Below are 18,517 nucleotides of genomic sequence, written 5' to 3'. Positions count from 1 at the left end.
ATTAGAAATTTGTCAATTGTATGTGTGTTGGTCAAGCCATTATTGCACTTGCAGGTATTGCTTGGCATGTCCATAGTGTGCAGCATGCAGGGTCCATCATTGAGTAGAATTATAGGGGATCCTTTCTTCCTCAACCATCCGCATCAATATGACCATCCAGTGGCATGGAGTTTTTTGCCTAGTCTCAGTTCCATCTCTTCTTCTCCCGTGCTCACGACATGCAGTGTCCTCAGCAACATGGCCTTACCAACCTTTCTAGTGTACAACTGACATTAATTGCAATAGCCTTGGTGAGTTAGAGGACCTCAAAGATCTCTCTCTGACTAACAGAGCTCATAGGGGGGCACCCCTCCCCTGGTAATGTAGATTTTCTTAACAGTGATATAGTTTGGGGGCTTTATCCTCATCTTACCCAATCTACATAAAACTCCCAAGAATCTTACAGCTATAGCTGGCCTTTTCTTCTTCAGGTATCTTTCAAATGGGTTTCACATCTGTAAAACACTCGAAGGAATGTTAACATTATATATTAAATCAATCATAGACAAGGTCTGATGCAGCAAGGAAAGGTTTTATCCATTCGTATTAACTGTTTTCTCCATAGACCCTTGTTAGGTACCATAGCATGGGTACAGGGCATTAATTTGGTTAATACGCTTACAGGTGTTGGCTCCAGTTGTCTGACCCTGAAGTGGACTAAGGAGGCAGGGGGCTTCTCCTATCCCTGCTGCACTTATTGGTTCCCTGAGTCAGACAGACTCTGGGTCTGCCTCCTGACTGTAGCCACATCTGTCATCTTCCCATTGACCACACCAGGTTGCTGGGGGAGAACTTGGTGGGAAAACCTGCTTCCACCCCTAGTATAGCCTTTATCAGAAGAGAAATACATCTTACTCAATCCTTGGGGATTCTTAACTACCGCTTATACAATTGTTATCCTTCGAATGTCCTTTGTAAACTGTTCTTCTGGTTTAAAAACCTTCCAGAAATGCCTTAGTGCCAAATTTGGTTTTCTATCAAATTTTTCTCTGGGGATTTGGGCTTGACATAAGTCTTGCCACATTTGTCTTTGAGTAACCCAAGTGGACCATTTCTTCAGTCCGGTCTTTTTTATATCTCTTATAGGGTGTTCTGTTATTTTAAAGATGTGGCACACATCTTTAATCCCATTTAGATTTGCCAAAGCCTCTCTCACTTTACAAAGATCCTGTCCCATCAAAGGGCTTAGTAAAACCATTAAAGCTCTATACCATTCTCAAGGTCCCAGTTGAATTAGGCTTTCTTTCATATCTCTGGTGAACTCAGTCCCAGTGAACTGGACATTATACATTGCTTTTCTCATACCTAGTTCTCTCAGTAATGCCTGTCCCTCTTTTATAGTCCTCCAGCCCCTGCTAATCATGTTAGTCTCCCTTGGTGACAACCATTTATCTTTAATGCCTTCAACCAGCCACCACATCAAGGACTGCTCCTCCCTGCATTTATACTTGACCGAAAATACAACAGAGATGAATCTTTTAATTCTCTTATATTTCCTGGTAGCATCCCTGTCATGTGCTTCTGAAGGACTTAGACCCATGTCATTTACTCCCATGTCCCATACTCTTACAAGCCACATGGCCAGAGGCTCTCTGCGTGCTTGCTTGTAAGTTTTTCCCAGTTTTAACAGCTGTAGCATAGAATATTTCCTAGCTATAGTACAGTTAGCTGTTTTTCCCTTTTTACTATTATCTGTCTTTTCCTCTGAGTCATTGGACCTTACACAAGTCAAAGAGTCCCACCTTTTTTCTCTCTCCAGCTGGGTCAGCCAGTGCAGCCTTTTCAGCTTTCCCCGCCTGGGGCACATCTTTTATCATGAAAAGTGGTCTCCTGGGACACATCTTTTATGATGCAAAGTGGACACTTTTTCTCTCTCTCTGGATGCTCTTTTGTTTTGGGTCTAGAGCACGTAAAAGATTTTCTAGCCTTTGGGTAACATTTAACAAATCTTCACATACCCACAAACATATCCCCACATTTACAACACAGCTGTGGCCCATGCTTCTGCATGGCTGGCCTCTTTTTAGGTACAGATTTTATGATCCATTATATAACCCATATGACTATCCCTAACCCCATTAAGCATATGGGTTTTGATTGGCTTCTCTCCTGGATTTGGGACTCAGAGCCCACCTGACCCACCACAGGGGCAGCAGGAACAGCATTACTTTCTGAGACCAATATCCCCAAGGCTGTAATTCCTTTATCCCACCAGACTACACCAGTTTTGTGGCCCAAATTCCCTCTGGGTCTCTTTTGCTATCAGACAAACCATATAATATATTTCATGTGTATTTATTAACTTACAAAGGAATGAGAACCCAGTGCCTAGCCCCATGCCTCTGGCAGCGTGGCTCAGAGCCTGCCATATTAGACCATGCCATGGCTACCATAGTCCCTGCTAGCATTTTCTCATGCCTCAGGGGCCAGCGATCTGGCCCCAGGTCCACAAGAGTCAGTCCATTCTGTCTTTGAGTTGCTGCAGCTGGCTGCACATTCCCCACACACCAAGTGTGTGCTACCCGAGGCTCCCAGCTTCCATCCCAAGATGGCTCCCAGCAGCCCCTTCACAGTCCATGCTCTGAGTCAGGCCCTGCTCATTGGAGGAACTAGCCAATTGGAACACATACAGACATGTTTCATTAGATGATTACCAAGTTCATATCTGCTTCTTCTTCTGGTCCCCTGATCTGTTTGGATTTTGGTTTCCTAATCGACATAATGAAAATTATTTTCTTCTAACAGTTTCAGAGTTTCAGGACTCATATTGAGGTCCTTGATCCATTTGGAGTTGGCTTTTGTACAGGGTGAAAGATAAGGGTCTAATTTCATTCTTCTACAGGATGAGATGCAGTTTTGCCAGCATCATTTGTTGAAGATGCTGTTATTCTTCCAATGTGCATTCCAAGCAACTTTGTCAAATATCAGGTGGCTGAAATTTCATGACTCATATTTGGGTCTTTTATTATGTTCTATTGATCTATGTGTCAGTTTTTTTACTAGTACCATGCTGTTTTTATGACTATAGCTCTGCAATATTATTTGAGATCTGGTATGATAATCACCCCTCCCCAACACTGCTCTTTTTGCTTAAGGTTGTTTTGGCAATCCAGAGTCTTTTGTGATTTCATGCGAATTTTTTAAATATTTTATTTATTATTTTATGTGTATGAGCATATTGCCTGCATGTAGGTAGGTGCACCCATGTCACACAATTCCATTGAGGTCAGAAGAGGGCATCAAATTCCCCTGGAACTGGAGTTATGGATGGTTGTTAGCCACCATGTGGGTGCTGGGACTCAAACCTGGGTCCTCTGCAAGAGCAACCAATGGTCCTAATTACTGAGCCATTTTTCCAGCTCCTCCATAAAAATTTTAGGATTTTTTTTCTAGTACTGTAAAGAATGCCATGGATATTTTACCTTACAAGATAAAAGTGTAGGAAAAGACTTTCTAAATTGGACATCAGTCGTTCAGATACTAAAGTCAACAATCGACAAGTGGAACCTCATTAAGCTACAAAGCTTTCCTACAGCAAAAGAAACAACGAAGGAAGTAAAGAGAAAACCCACAGTGTGCAAGAAAATCTCCACCAGCTACACATTTGACAAGGGATTATAATATCCAGACTATACAAAGAACTCAATAAACAAAGAAACAATAAAACAAATGACCCAATAAAAAGATGGACTAAGGACCTAAACAGAGAGTTCTCAAACAAAGAAATAAAAACTAAGAAACTCCTTAAAAAGTGTTCCATATCCTTAGTAATTAGAGAAATGCAAATCAAAACCACTTTAAGATTTCATCTTACCCCAGCCAGACTGGCTAAAATGAAGAGAACAAATGACAGGAAATGCTGATAAGGATGGAGAGAAAAGGAAATGCTCATTCACTGCTGGTAGGATTGCAAACACATGCAACCCCTATGGAAAGCAGAGTAGAGAGCTCTTTAAAAACTAAAATGTGGCACATCTTCACAATGGAGTTCTTCTCAGCAGTAAGAAAAGATGAGATTATGGAATTTGCAGGTAGATTGAACTAGAAAGTGTTGTGCTAAGTGAAATGCTTGCTTTGCAGAAAAGTCAGTGATGTATGTTCTCCCTCATTTGGGGATTGTAGCACTAATCCCTTATATGTGAATATATTCTGATGTAACACCAGGAGCCAGGAAAAGGGTAAGGATACATGGAGGTGAAGGAAAAGAAAGAAACTAAAAAGGGAATCGTAGGAAACAGATGTTACCAGGGGGTAGGTGGGAAAAGTGGGAGTAGTTGGCGGAGAGGAGAAGAGGAAGGAACATGCAAGGAGCCATGGTGTGGGGAAGGGAGGGAAGTCAGGAGAGGGAGGATGGTGGGAGTCAGTTGGGTGGTATTGGGTAAGGGTGGGAATAATGGAAGCACTGTGATTAGGCAGGGAGGGAGAGAGGGAGCGAGGAAGGGAGGGAGGGACATCGGTCAGATGGGAGAAAAAAAGAATAGAGATGAATGAATCTTTGGGAATTTTAGAGGGAAAAGTAATATCCTTGAAACCCTATGAGAAATGCATATACAGTGTCTGAACATTAGTGCATATGTATACCTGGGAGCTGCTTGGCAAAGAATAGAGCGCCAGATGTCCCCTTAGAGTGGTTGGTAAATATGGTCCAGGTGACTCCCAAAATAACACAGGATATTGTCCAACCTCTTGGTTATCTCCCAGAACTAGTAGATAAAACACTATTGTTGAGAACAGGTCATACTTAGGGTACAGGACTTTATAAAATGGAGCAGGAACTGACCTGGAAGCCTTCTAATACAAGTTTGGCTATCATAATGCTAGATGATGATATGCAAACTGCCAAGGGAGAAAAACAATCAATGGTCCAACCCAGCCCTAAAGCCTAATAACCATAACAACCAGAATGGCAAACTACCTCTATGGGTACAGTAGTGGCATTGTTATCTTGGGGACAATCAACAGCTATTGAATTGGACTTAAAGCCCTCTCAATGGGAGTGAACTCATGAGTGGCACTGTAAACTCAGCCAAACACACATGGCAGGAAAGGACATAAATCCTAGAGGAAGCCCTATCTCCTTCATATTTCAAGACAAATGAAACTTCTTACTATATGCTGCATATCAGTCCTTTTATTTATAGACAAGCATACTGTGCACCGCTCCTCAAAGAAGCTTCTTGTTACAGAACTGCACATCTGGTCAGACACAGATAACATACATCTAAGAGATGCCCAGGACTAGGTTATACATCTACAGTTGAACATCTACAACTAAGGCTCATGGAACATAGCGGAATAAGGGGTAGAGAGAAAAACTAATGCATCCCTCAGCTCTCACCAGTTAAGCTTCCTTATACAACAGAGTGCAATGCACACAGAAAGCTACAACTGACCAAGTTTTAAAGAAGAGAGAGAGACTATAGAGTCTAGGATAAGACTCCCATATAGAACCTCACCCACCCACAGCTCAGGGACAATTTTGGAAGAGTGGGGCAGAAAGATTGTAAGAGCCAGGGCTGGTTCCTGAACACAGGGAAGCAAAGACTTCCAGGCCACTGGAAGTTTGCACATGTGAACTTGTGGCAATGGTGGCATCGAGCACAGGACTCATGTCAACTCAATTAAACAAGGGCCTAAAAGGGAGGAGCGAAATGGTGGTGGGTCAGCACTAGACTGAACTGTTTAAGACTGATTGGTGCTGGGTGAGGGAGAGTATGACTTACATGCGATCACTGGAGGGGCTGACTAGACTCCAGTGGACACATTTACACTGAAGGACATTCGAGTACAAATGCCTTAATGACTAGGACTTAACATGTATGGTGGAATACATGAGGTTCAGTAGGGGCATGGGGGAGGCATGGATGGGGGAGTGGATTTAAATTTGATTAAGAACTGTTGTGTGAAATTACAAACACTCAATAAAAATTATAATTAAAAAAAAAAACCTAAAAATGAATCTACCATATGATCCGGTTATACCACTCCTTGGCATATACACAAAGGACTCATTCTACTGTAGAGATGCTTTTACATGCATTTTTCTTGCTGTTCTTTTCCATTTTTCTAAGAAATGAAAACAATCTAAGTGTCCGTCGACTAATAAATGGATAATGAAAATGTGGTACATTTACACAATGGATTTCTACACAGCCATAAGGAAAAACAAAATCATGAAATTTTCAGGTAAATGAATGGAACTAGAAATTGTTGTACTAAATGAAATAACAGACTCGGAAAAACAAGCAATGTATGTTCTCTCTCATTCGTGGATCTTAGCACCAAACCCTTATATGTGAGTATATTTCCTGATGTAACTGCAGGAGCCAGGAAAATGGAAAGGAAGCACAGAAGTGAAGAAAAAGAAAGAGCCTGAAAGAGGAGGATAATAGGAAACAGACAGATATTACCAAGGGAGAAATGGGAGAAATGGGGGTATTCAACTGGGAAGAAGGAAGGAAGGACATACAAGGAACCCCCGGGGCAAAGAGGAAGAAAGAACTCAAAAGAGGCGGGTAATAGAAAACAGGTATTATGAAAAGGAAAATGGGAATTCCTTAACTTGTGAAGGAGGAGGGAGGCTAGACAGGGAGAGAGAAAGGAAAGATAAATAAAGACTGGGTGGTGTGAAAAATCGGAGGGAAATGTATTAGATAAAAAAACCTACTGAAAAATACACATACAATGTCTGAACATGAGTGCATGTGTATACCTGAAGGCTATATAACAAGGAATACAGTGCCAAGAGAGAAGAAACCTGCCTTCAATTTGTTGGTCAGGGTAGTCCAAGAGACTCTCAAAATAACACAGGCTATTGTCACAGCCCTTGATTAGTTCCCAGAACTTGAAGGTAAGACCCTATTGCTGAACACATGACATAATTCAGACATAGGATTTGGAGCAATGAAGTTGGAACTGACCTGGAAACCTCCTCCCTGAAGACTAGCTCTCATAGTTCTGGAGGACACTATGCAAGCTGCTAAGGGAGAACATCAACCACTGGTCCAACCCCAGCATTAAAGCCTAATAACCACAAAAATGACAAACAAAACAAACTATAGCTGTGCCATACTGGAACTTTTATCTTGGGGACAATCAACAGCTATCTAATTTAGACTTAAAGCCCTCTCAATGAGAAATAACTCATGTGTGGCGCTGTAAACATAGACAAAAATATACATGGCTGGAGAGGTAATAGATCCTAGAGAAAACCCTACCTCTGTCATATTCCTAGACAAATGTAATTTCTTACAGTATGTTACATGTGGATCCTTATATTTACAGACAAATATACCAGTCACTACTCATCAAAGAAGCTTCTTTTTGCAACAGATGGAGAATATTTTAGAGTTCCAAAACTGGTCACACACAGAGAATAGCTGTCTGAGAGATGCCCAACCCTAAGTGACACATCTACAATGGCACCTCTATGCATGTAGCATAGCGGAACAGGAGGTAGAGAGAATATTAATGCATCCCTCAACTCTCTCCAGAGATGCTTCCTCACGTAGAGCACAATGCACACAGAAGGCCACAACTAGCCAAAGTGTAGAGAATAAGAGACTGCAAAGAGCCTGTCCCTGGATAGGACTCCTATATTAAAACATCACCCACCCAAGGATCAGTGACCATTGCAGAAGATGGGTTAGAAAGATTGTAAGAGCCAGAGTGTGAGCATGATCCTAAGGAAACAGAGTTTTCTAGGCCTCTGGGAACTTGCTCATATGATCTCACAGCAATGGGACAGCATACACAAGACCCATGCTGACTCAATCAGACAAAACCTAGCATAGAAATGGGCAGCAGACCCCAACCTTAACCAGAGAATTATTGGCAGCTAATTACCGCTGGTTGAGAGTGAACTGATCTTCTTTAAGGGAGAGACTCTAAATAGGCTGACTAGGTTACAGTGGGTGAACTTGCACTGAGGGGTTTCTGGGTATACAAACTTGACTTGGTAGGCCTTAACATATATAACCGAATGCATGAAATTGGGGGGGAGGGTTGAGGGGTGCAAGTAGGGGAGGGTTTATAAAGATAATTAAGATGTGTTATATGAAATGTACAAAAGTTCAATAAAAAATATACATTAAAAAAGCCAATTGTGATGAAACCAAACAAATTCTAAGTTGACTTTCAATGATGTTATAGCCATTATATTTCAATTTATGGGTATTATCAGTGTATAGAAATTCATGAATTCCCAGAAAAATGATAACACCAGAAGTTAGAATAAAATTTGAAAAAGTCACTTTCTAAAATTAACACTAAACAAAGACAAAGAAAATGAGATTCATTATCCTTCTAGTAACTAACTTCACGAAGAAGTTTTCAAACCTGTGGTCCCCTTGTAACATGCCCGGTATAAAGAAAAGTGATCCTTCACCTAATAGCTTGAGAAAATTATAAATCAGCAGAAAATTGAACTATCTGGCAGTTAGAAAAACTCAAGTACTGATATGTTTATGGTACTGTCCAGAGAAGAGAATTTCCCAATTTTGAAAGCTAGTGACAGATACCTAGAAAGATGCATTTCGAGTGCCTTAGTGTTTGTGAACACCTGTGTCTCATTATTTGTGATTGATTCTTTCATATGTTAACCCATTTACTTCCTTAAAAATCTATACAATAAACATTAGCCCAGTCTTACAGATGAGGCTCATAGATATACAGGGGCTATCTAGGATCACGTGTAGGAATTAACTTTCCACTCTCAGACCCCAAATTTCATTTCTCTGTTATGGGAATGTTTCAATGAAAGGAGATAAACAAAAAATTCTAACTATCTTAGACTTGAAAAAAGTATCCCATTTCCCCTTGTCAGAAGTTTGTGCTTATGCAAGCTTAATTCATTCTTCGCTGTCGGACCAATTATAAATGATGTTGTACACACGGACATGTACACACACCTTTTTTTTTCCAAATTCTCCTGTTATTGTTTTATATTATTTTATACATATTAATTATATATTAAAATTTGTTAACAACCAAGGAAGCTATATTTAAAAATGTGTACTCTGTTATAACATGGGTGGGGGGAGAGAAAAGTAGAGACAGTCTTGCTATGTTGCTCAGTCTGGCTTCAAACTCATGATCCTCTTCAGCTTCTCAAGTATCTGGGCTTATAAATTATAAATATGCTTTAGCCCATCCAAAATTGGTAGATGCTCATCATAATAGTGAAATCACATAAATCACTCATGAGTACAATGCTATAAATGAGGAAAGGTAGTATCTATCCTCACTCATTTCTAGGTTCATGGCTGAAACCCACTATAACAAAGGCAGACTAACAAGAGAAAATCATATGAATTTATATGTTTTATCTGACACAGAGCCTTGATAAAATAAAGAAAGAAAGAACTTTGTGGAACTCTATACTTTGATCTGATGAAGAGTAGACATTCATGCAGAGTGTGACTGGGTAGGATTTAGTGCAAACAAACCATGAGTGACCTAGCAAGGCCTTTCTTCATATTCTTCTGTGCTGTTCCCTTGTCTTGAGAGATAAGGGCATGCCTGTCCTCTATGAATAGGAAGGACCCCTCTGGAATGGGTCTTGTGACCTACATTAGAGGAAGGATGTAGAAGTATTTCATGTTCTTCCTCAAAGAAGAATGACAAGAGACAGTCAGAGAGACCTTCCTGCTTTTTCTGTTTCTCCAATGTCAAGGTGTCACGTCTGGAGCCAGCATGTCCTGAACCTAATAAGCAATTAATTTAAATAAAAATTCAGGAAATTATGCTCTGTTTAGTGCAAGTAACTTTGCCTTTTTTATTATTATTATTAATCATTTTTTTAGCAATTAATTTAAATAAAAATTCAGGAAATTATGCTCTGTTTAGTGCAAGTGACTTTGCCTTTTTTATTATTATTTTTAATCATTTTTAAAAATTTTTAACAACTACATGATTAGAAGAAGCATTTCACTACATATTTAACATATTCAGTAACATACTCCAGAGCAAGAGTACATCTCTTTCACAAGTGGGTGCAAGTTTCTAGGTTCACAGTTGAGTTAATACAGTTATACAATATTGAACTCAATATAAGCCCTGTAAGACATAAAATTGGATGAGTTTTTAACCTTTATAAAAGATATCCATTTCATTTTAGAATATATTGTGCCTTCCAGAAAAACAGTGACTTTGCTTTTTTACACTTTCCTGAGATCACACTTTATCAGGGTGGCATGGCTTACTCTTAGTATGATGGCCTCAAAGAAATTGGATTCTTTAAATATTCCATTACTTATTATATTTATTATTTTATGTGTGTGAATGTATTGCATGTGTATAAGTGTACCCATGTCATGCAGTGCTTGTGGAGGTCAGAAGAAGGCATCAGATCTCCTGGAACTGGAGTTACAGACTACTGTTAGCTGCCAAGTGGGTGCTGAGGATCAAACCTGGATCCTCTGCGAGACCAGTCAATGCTCTTAACCACTGAGTCACCTCTCCAGCTCCAAAAATTGGATTCTTACAGGAACACTACAATCCATCGTGTCACATCAAACAAGAGAGAAGTAATTTCTCTTTTCATGACTTAGCCTCAGAAGGTGCCATTATACCATACTCTATGAACTAAAGTTTTATAAGTCTGCATACTCAATTGTAAAAAGAGAGAAACTGAACTTTCTACTCTTAACCTTGGCTATGACTGCATCTTGTCCAGCGTGTCAAATGAAGGACAATGGTATGCTCAGTCCAGAAATTAATATATGGTTCTGCTCATAGTAGATGTTATAGCAATTATGACCCCAAATTTCTATTACTTCAACATCAAAATATCTGAGTAATACAGGATAATTTATAAATGAGTCTAGGAAATGAAATTTGTGTGCTTGCTAATATATGCAAGAGCATCTAAATTAATTTTGCAGAAGTCTGCAACAGTTTCTCTTCCTTTTTACTTTCTTTGATTCCTTCCATTCATGACGAAGAACTCCTGAGTTGCCCTGTAAGAATCCAATGACTCTGAGACTCCCACACTGGGAAGAAACCAAGTGGAACCATACTATGTGGTCTTAGAAAAGTATGAAAACAACAAAGCAATCTGTACAAGTCAGCAGTGAACCATGAGTCTACTAAGCCTTAAAGCTTATTGATGTTCTGTTCAAAAGATGTGCTGTGGCTTATAAATCAGCCTGATGCATTTAATAAGAATATGTTAGTTCTTCAAGTTCCACATTGATGGTTCAACTTTGACAGGTTCTCTTTAGATTATTTTTTTACATATAATAAAATTTCAAAATTTCAGTGTCTGCAATATCAAAACCATTTACAATATTCTATGACTTAGCAAGTCTACAGTATTTGATACATGAAATCATTGAGAATAACAGAAAACTAGTTGCTTAACAGAAAGGAGTTGGATTTTATATATTTTTATAAATATTTTTATTGAACTTTTGTAATTTTATACATTTCTTAATGAAATTTAGACCCTTTCCCCATCCATACCTCCTCTATCCCCTCACCAGACTGCATGTATTCTGCCATACACGTTAAGTCCTATTCGTTCAGGCATTTGTACCTAAATGTCCTTTAGTGTAAATTCACCCACAGGAATCTAGTATCCCATCTAGAGACTGTACGTAAGGCATACTCTCCCTCACCCAGCAGTAATCAGTCTCTAATAGTTCTAGTCTAGTGTCAGCCAACCACCTATTTCTCTCCTTCCCTTTGGGCCCTTGTTTAATTGAGTTGGCATGGCAGAAAGAAGTTGTTTAAAATACAATACATCACATTATTCAATACAGTTGATGGCTACTATGTACAAAGTGACCAAGACTAAGTAATGAACAAGACAAAGTGTCTCCTACATTCATGGAACTGGAAAGGTGTATGGTTTGATGATTACTGCTGCATAGCAAGCTAGTCCACAATTTTGTGGCTTAAAATAGCAATCACAGATTCTGTGCATGAGATGAGGGCATTTCAGGAATGGCTGGTCACTTCTCAGGGATGCCTGGGGTCTCAGCTGGGAAGACATAAAAGCTGAAGAAAAGCTCAGTAACTGGAGGCTGGAGTCACCTGGAGGCTCTTCCACTCATGACTGGACTGGGAATTAAGAACTGGAAACTGCTTTCTGGCATGCTTTCAGGTGGCTTTGTTTTATTCACTCTTGTCTGAGAACTGGTGGTGTTTATGTGGCTTTCTCTCATCATGGCAGCCTCAGGGGTAATTGGATTCTTACACAGCAGCTCAGGAGGACTCAGTCACTAGAGCTCCATCCAAGAGAGATTTGGCTTTGCTTTTCTATGGCTTAGCCTCAGAAGGCACCATTACACCACCTCGTGTGAGCTTTGTTAAGCATTACAGGCATACATATCCAAATTCAAGGAGAAAGAAACTGAACTCTGCTCTAGACTTGGGAAGTGACAAGGTAACATTTAGAAGAACATGTGAGGAGGGAGGTGTTGTCGTCTTTGGACAAAAAACACCTGCAGGGATGCTATTCATCATCCTTTTTAGTTTTTTGAGACCAGGTCTCCCTGTAGCCCCTGCTGACCTGGAACTTGCTGTGTAGACCAGACTGGCCTCAATCTTACAGAGATCTGCCTCTGCCTCTCCGAGTGTGGGTCTAAAGGCATGTACCACCACACCCAGCCTATTAAGCATTCTTAAGTCAGTTATATGGATGACTAACATTTGTGTTTTTTGATTAATCCAAGATTTCACATGTATCAATTCATTTAATCTTCAAAACTGCCCTGGAAGGAAATATTCTCATTGCTTTCTTACAGATTAAAAAAAATACCATGACACAATTCACTAACTTGTTCAAGGTCACACTCTGAGTGGGGAGTCTGGGTTCGAACTCAGGCAGTCTGCTTCCAGCACCCCCTTTTGTAATGGCTGCTGACTGATAATGTTGCAGGTGGCCTCCCTTGCTGCTTCTCTTTGCTTATTGCTATTTCTAGAATGGGAGGAAAGTAAAGAATGCTTCCTGCAGGCTGTGCTGGCACTCTCTTGAGCTTCTATACAGAGTGCTCTCTAAACAGTCCACGTCCAAAGAATCATAGAACACATTCATTAACTCAGAGTCTTCAGAGAAAGTGCCTGGTAATAAGCCTTTATAAGGAAGTAAAATTAGGAATCTTTGGTATAGCTGTCTGAGCGCTCTCAAATCTGTTTGGCTTTCCTCTTTCCTCTTGTTGCAGCTGTCAGAAACCACTCAGATAAAAGAAACCACTCAACCATACAGCTAGTGGTTTTATGTAGTGAGGAACTACTTGCTCCTCAAGACTGGTAAACACTGAGAGTTAAATTTCTGGGAATACCAAGACACACTAGCATATGAAAGTTATGGAAACTCCTGAGGTGTCTAGATATGTGTGGGATGGCAGGTAGTGTCATCTTTGGGAAACACAATCTTCCACAGTGTAGAAGTGAGAACAGAGGACAGTTGGCAAACAGAGGACCATAATAGACCAAACGATTGCCTTCTATTAAATTCTTCAAACAAGATTTAATATCTAGGGCTCTGAGGGCAAATCGAATTTGAAATGTGAAAGTTGTATAATTTCATCTTCTAAACTTTTTATAGAGTCTATCTTTATCTTAAAACATAAGATTTATTTTTATTCAGATTGGAAAAGAAAATTGTTTAAAAAAAATCTGCCACTGACCTCTGCATTTCTGGGCAGCACAGCCACCAGCTTCATGGGGCCACCTTCCTTCTTGGGTAAGTTTGCCACGCCTACTGTCCCTTGACTACCCCAGCCTCGTTGACGCTCCCAGCTCCCCCACCCCATCTCTCCTCTTAGCTTGGCACTGGCCCATTTCTTCTCTTGGTACCCTAGACCTCTGGACTGCCCTCTTGGCCCAGGCTCCCCACTGCTTCCTGATTCTTTGCACCCAGACGAGTCCAATTCCTCTCTCTAGTCCCCAGGAGCCCTGGGGCCTGTTCCCTCCTTCACATCACCTTTGCATTTCTGGGCAGCACAGCCACCAGCTTCCTAGAGCCAGCTTCTTTCCTGGGTAAGTTCATCTTCACACCCACTGTGCCTTGACTCCCCAAGCCACATCCACCCTCTCAGTTCCCCTACTCCATCTCTCCTCCAAGCAGTGGGCAGTGGCCAATTTCTTCTCTTGGCACCGCAGACCTTTGGACTGCCATCTTGGCCCAGACTTCCCACTGCTTCCTGACCCTTTGCACCCAGACCACCCAGTTCCTAGATCTAGTCCCTGGAGCCCTGGGGCTATGTTCCCTCCCCCACCTCGCCTTTGCATGCCTGAGACAGGCCCCCTTCCCAGACCAGACCAGCCCCGGCTTTCTGAGGCTACCATCTTTCTTGAAGGGATCCAGACCTTAGGAGAAAGCCTGACAGCATCTGATCCTCAACCAACTTGGGCCTCTGTGGGTACTCCTGAGCAGCATCTGGCCACTTCAATATAAAATCAAAGGAGAGAACCTGAAGCCTAGACCAACCAGGTTTTCATGCGCAACAAATAAACAACAAAGGCACATAAAGTTTACAAAAGGAAGCAGAACTAAACTCAACAAAGGAAGGTTTGAGTCTCACACAAGAATCAGAAACTACAAAAGAAATTCACATGTCAAAGTCGAAGAGAAAAAATAATAACATGAAAAACCTGAATAAGGGGCTGGAGAGATAGCTCAGTGGTTAAGTGCATTGACTGCTCTTGCAGAGGACCAGGGTTAGATTCCCAGCATCCACATGGCCACTACAAACCATCCTTAAGTCCAGTTCCGGGGAATGCAAAGCCCTCTTCTGACTTCTGCAGCATTGCATGACATGGGTGCACTCACATACATGCAGGCAATACACTTATATACATAAGAGATGACTCAGCAGTTAAGAAAACTGACTATTCTTGCAGAAGACCAGGGTTCAAATCCCAGCACGCACACGGCAGCTAGCAAAAGTCTGTATCCAGTTCCAGGGTATCAGACAGCCTCTTCTGCCTCCTGCAGGCATTACATGATGTGGGTGCACTTATCTACACACAGGCATTACACGCATACACATAAAATAAAAATAATGAATAAAATTTTAAAATAAAATATTTACAAAAAGAAAAACCCAAATAATATATCCCCACCAAGTACCATCACTCTTCTGGAGGAGTACAATGAGAACCCCCTAGAGATAACATAGGATATGGAACTCAAAAGACAAATTATAAACATGATAAAAGAATTCAGTGAATCTAAAGAACACACAAACAAATCAAAGAACTGAAAGAAGATAGGGACAAACTTCTGAATGAATTCAGAAGAGTTAGAAATATTGGAGAATACTCAGGCTGAAATGAAGAAGGAAGTAAAATAATAAGCCCACTAGAAATGACAGGAGAAAACCTCACAAAAAGGATAAGTGAAATGGAAAATAGAATATCAAGACTGAAAGATAAAGTGGATGAACTAGACCACTCAAGCAGAGATTATGAAAAATTTAAGAAAACACAAGAATGGAATATGCAGGAACTGTGACACCATAAAAAAAACAAACTTATGTATCATAGGCATACAAGGAGGAGAAGACTCTCAGGACAATAGTATGGACCAGATCCTCAACAGGATCATAAAAGAAAATACCCAAAATTAAAGAAATACATGCCTATACAAATACAAGAAGCATATAGAACACCAAATAGATAGGACCAGAAATGAAACTCTCCATGGCACATCATAGAAAATACACTAAACATACAGAACAAAGAGAGAATGCTGAAAGCTACAAAAGAAAAGCAACAAGTCACAAATAAAGGAAAACCCATCAGAATTACAGCTGACTTTTCAGTGCAAACTATGAAAGCCAGAAGAACCTGGACCAAAGTATTCCCAGTTCTAAATGACCAAAATGTCTATTATAGTTAAAGGGAAAAGAAAAAACTTCCATAACATAAATAGGCTGAAAGAATTCATGTCCACAACAGCAGTCCTTCAGAGCATTTTTGAAGCAATACAAAGAGCTGAAGAAATGAATGACTATACCCAAGGATAACAGAAAGAAATTTAATGAAGGCATAACTGTGGAAATGCACAGCTACACAAAGAATGAGAACAGAAATCAAAATGACAGGAATCAATACACATCTTTCCTTAATAACTTTAAATATCAATGGACTGAGCTCCCAGTCAAAGACACAGACTGGGTTAAGAAACAAAATACATCTTTTTGTTGACAGCAAAAAACCCATTTCACTTTCAAGTGCAGGCACTACCTTAAGGTGAAAGGGCAGAGAAAAATATTCCAAGCAAATGGTACTAAGAAAAAAGCAGGAGTTGCAATTATAATATCTGACAAAATAGAGTTCAAACTAAAACTAATCAAAAGAGATAAAGAGGGCCACTGTATTCTGATCAAAGGAACAATGGACCAAGAAGATAATGCTATCATGAATACATATTCACCAAACTCTGGTACACCCAACTTCATAAAAACAGGACTTTAAGACCCAGATTAATCCCAACTCATTAATAGTAGGGCACTTCAATACTCCACTGTCTCCATTAGACAGGTCAACAGGACAGAGAGTTAACAGAGAGACATCTGAATTAAACAATACCATACATAAAATGGGCCTAACAGACAGCTATCGAATATCCTACCCAAGCACCAAAGAATATACTTTCCATTCAGTGCCCCATGGAATGTTCTCCAAAATCGACCGTATACTGGAGCACAAAAGAAACCTCAACAAATACAAAAAGATTGAAATAATTCCATGAATTCTATCAGACCACAATGCAATGAAGCTTAATATCAACACCAGAAGAAGCCCTAGTCACCACACAAACACATGGAGATTAAACAACACATTCCTGAATGATGAATGGGTCAAAGAAGAAATTAAGAAAGAAATAAAAGTATTCCTGGAACTAAATGAAAAGGACAGTACAACGTGACAAAACCTCTGGGACACACTGAAAGCAGTCCTCAGAGGGAAGTTTATAGCACTAAGTACCTACATTAAAATATCAGAAAGAGCACAAATAAATAACATTGCAATTCAAGACACTTGAAAAGCAACACCAAACAAAACCCAAACCCAGCAGACAAGAAGAAATAACAAAAATCAGAGCAGAAATCAATGAAATAGAAACAAAGAAAACAATACAAAGAATCAACGAATCCAAGAACGGGTTCGTTGAAAAGATAAACAAGATTGACAGACCCCTAGCTCAGTTAACCAAAAGAAAGAAAGAGAACCTCCAAATGAACAAAATTAGAGATGAAAGTGGAAACATCAAAACAGAAAACAAAAATATCCAGAACATTATAAGGGAATGCTTTAAAAACATATACGCTACTAAATTTGAAAACCTAAAAGAAATAGACAGGTGTCGAAAAGCATGGGAACTGCCAAAACTAAACCAAAAAGAAATCAACAGTTTAAACAGACCCATAACACATAAGAAAACACATACGACTTAATTTATTCAAAAAGACAGAAATGGAGGAAGAACTTCCAAATTCCTTCTATGAAGCCAGCATCATTCCAATACTGAAACCAGGTAAAGATACAATCAAAAAAGAAAACTATAGACCCATATCCTTAATGAACATAGATGCAAAAATTCTCAACAAAATACTTGCAAACCACATACAGGCACACATCAAAAAGATCATCCACCATGATCAAGTCAGCTTTATTCTAGAGATTCAGGGATGGTTCAATATACTCAAGTCAATAAACATCATTGATCATATAAATGGACTCAAAGACAAGATTTACATGGTCATCTCGATAGATACAGAGAAGGTCTTTGACAAAATTCAACATGCATTTATGTTCAAAGTCCTAGAGGGAATTGGATGGGAGGGCACATACCTCAACACAATTAAAGTCATATATAACAAACCCACAGCCAACAGCATTCTAAATGGAGAAAAACTGGAAGCATTCCCATTGAAACAAGGAATCAGACAAAGTTGTCCACTATCTCCACTTCTCTTTAATGTAGTGCTTGAAACTCTGGCAAAAGCAATAAGAAAAGAGAAGGAAATTAAAGGAGCACTAATTGGAAAAGAAGAGATCAAATTATCACTTTTTTGCAGACGATATGACATTATATCTAAGAGACATCAAAAATTCCACCAGAAAACTCCTAGAAATGATTAACACTTTCAGTAAAGAGTCAGGGTACAAAATTAACCTACAAAAGTCTGTAGCCTTTTTATATAACAATAACAAGCAATCAGATAAAGAGTACATGGAAACACTCCCTTTCACAATAGCCTCAAAAAAAATTCTAAAAAAACCTGACCAAAGACATTAAAGAACTCTACAATTGGGGGGCTGGAGAGAAGGATCAGTGGTTAAGAACACTGCTCTTGCAGAAGACCCGGGTTCGATTCCCAGAACCCACATGGCGGCTACAAACCGTTCTTAACTCCAGTTCCAGGAGAATCCAAAGCCCTCTTCTGACCTTCACAGCATTGAATGACATGGGTGTACTCACCTACATGCAGGCAATACACTAATACACATAAAATAAAAA

The sequence above is a fragment of the Nannospalax galili genome, unplaced genomic scaffold (assembly GCF_000622305.1).
Source record: "Nannospalax galili isolate Female #2095 unplaced genomic scaffold, S.galili_v1.0 scaffold102, whole genome shotgun sequence".
Classification (NCBI taxonomy): Eukaryota; Metazoa; Chordata; class Mammalia; order Rodentia; family Spalacidae; genus Nannospalax; species Nannospalax galili.
This window is presented reverse-complemented; position numbering follows the sequence as displayed.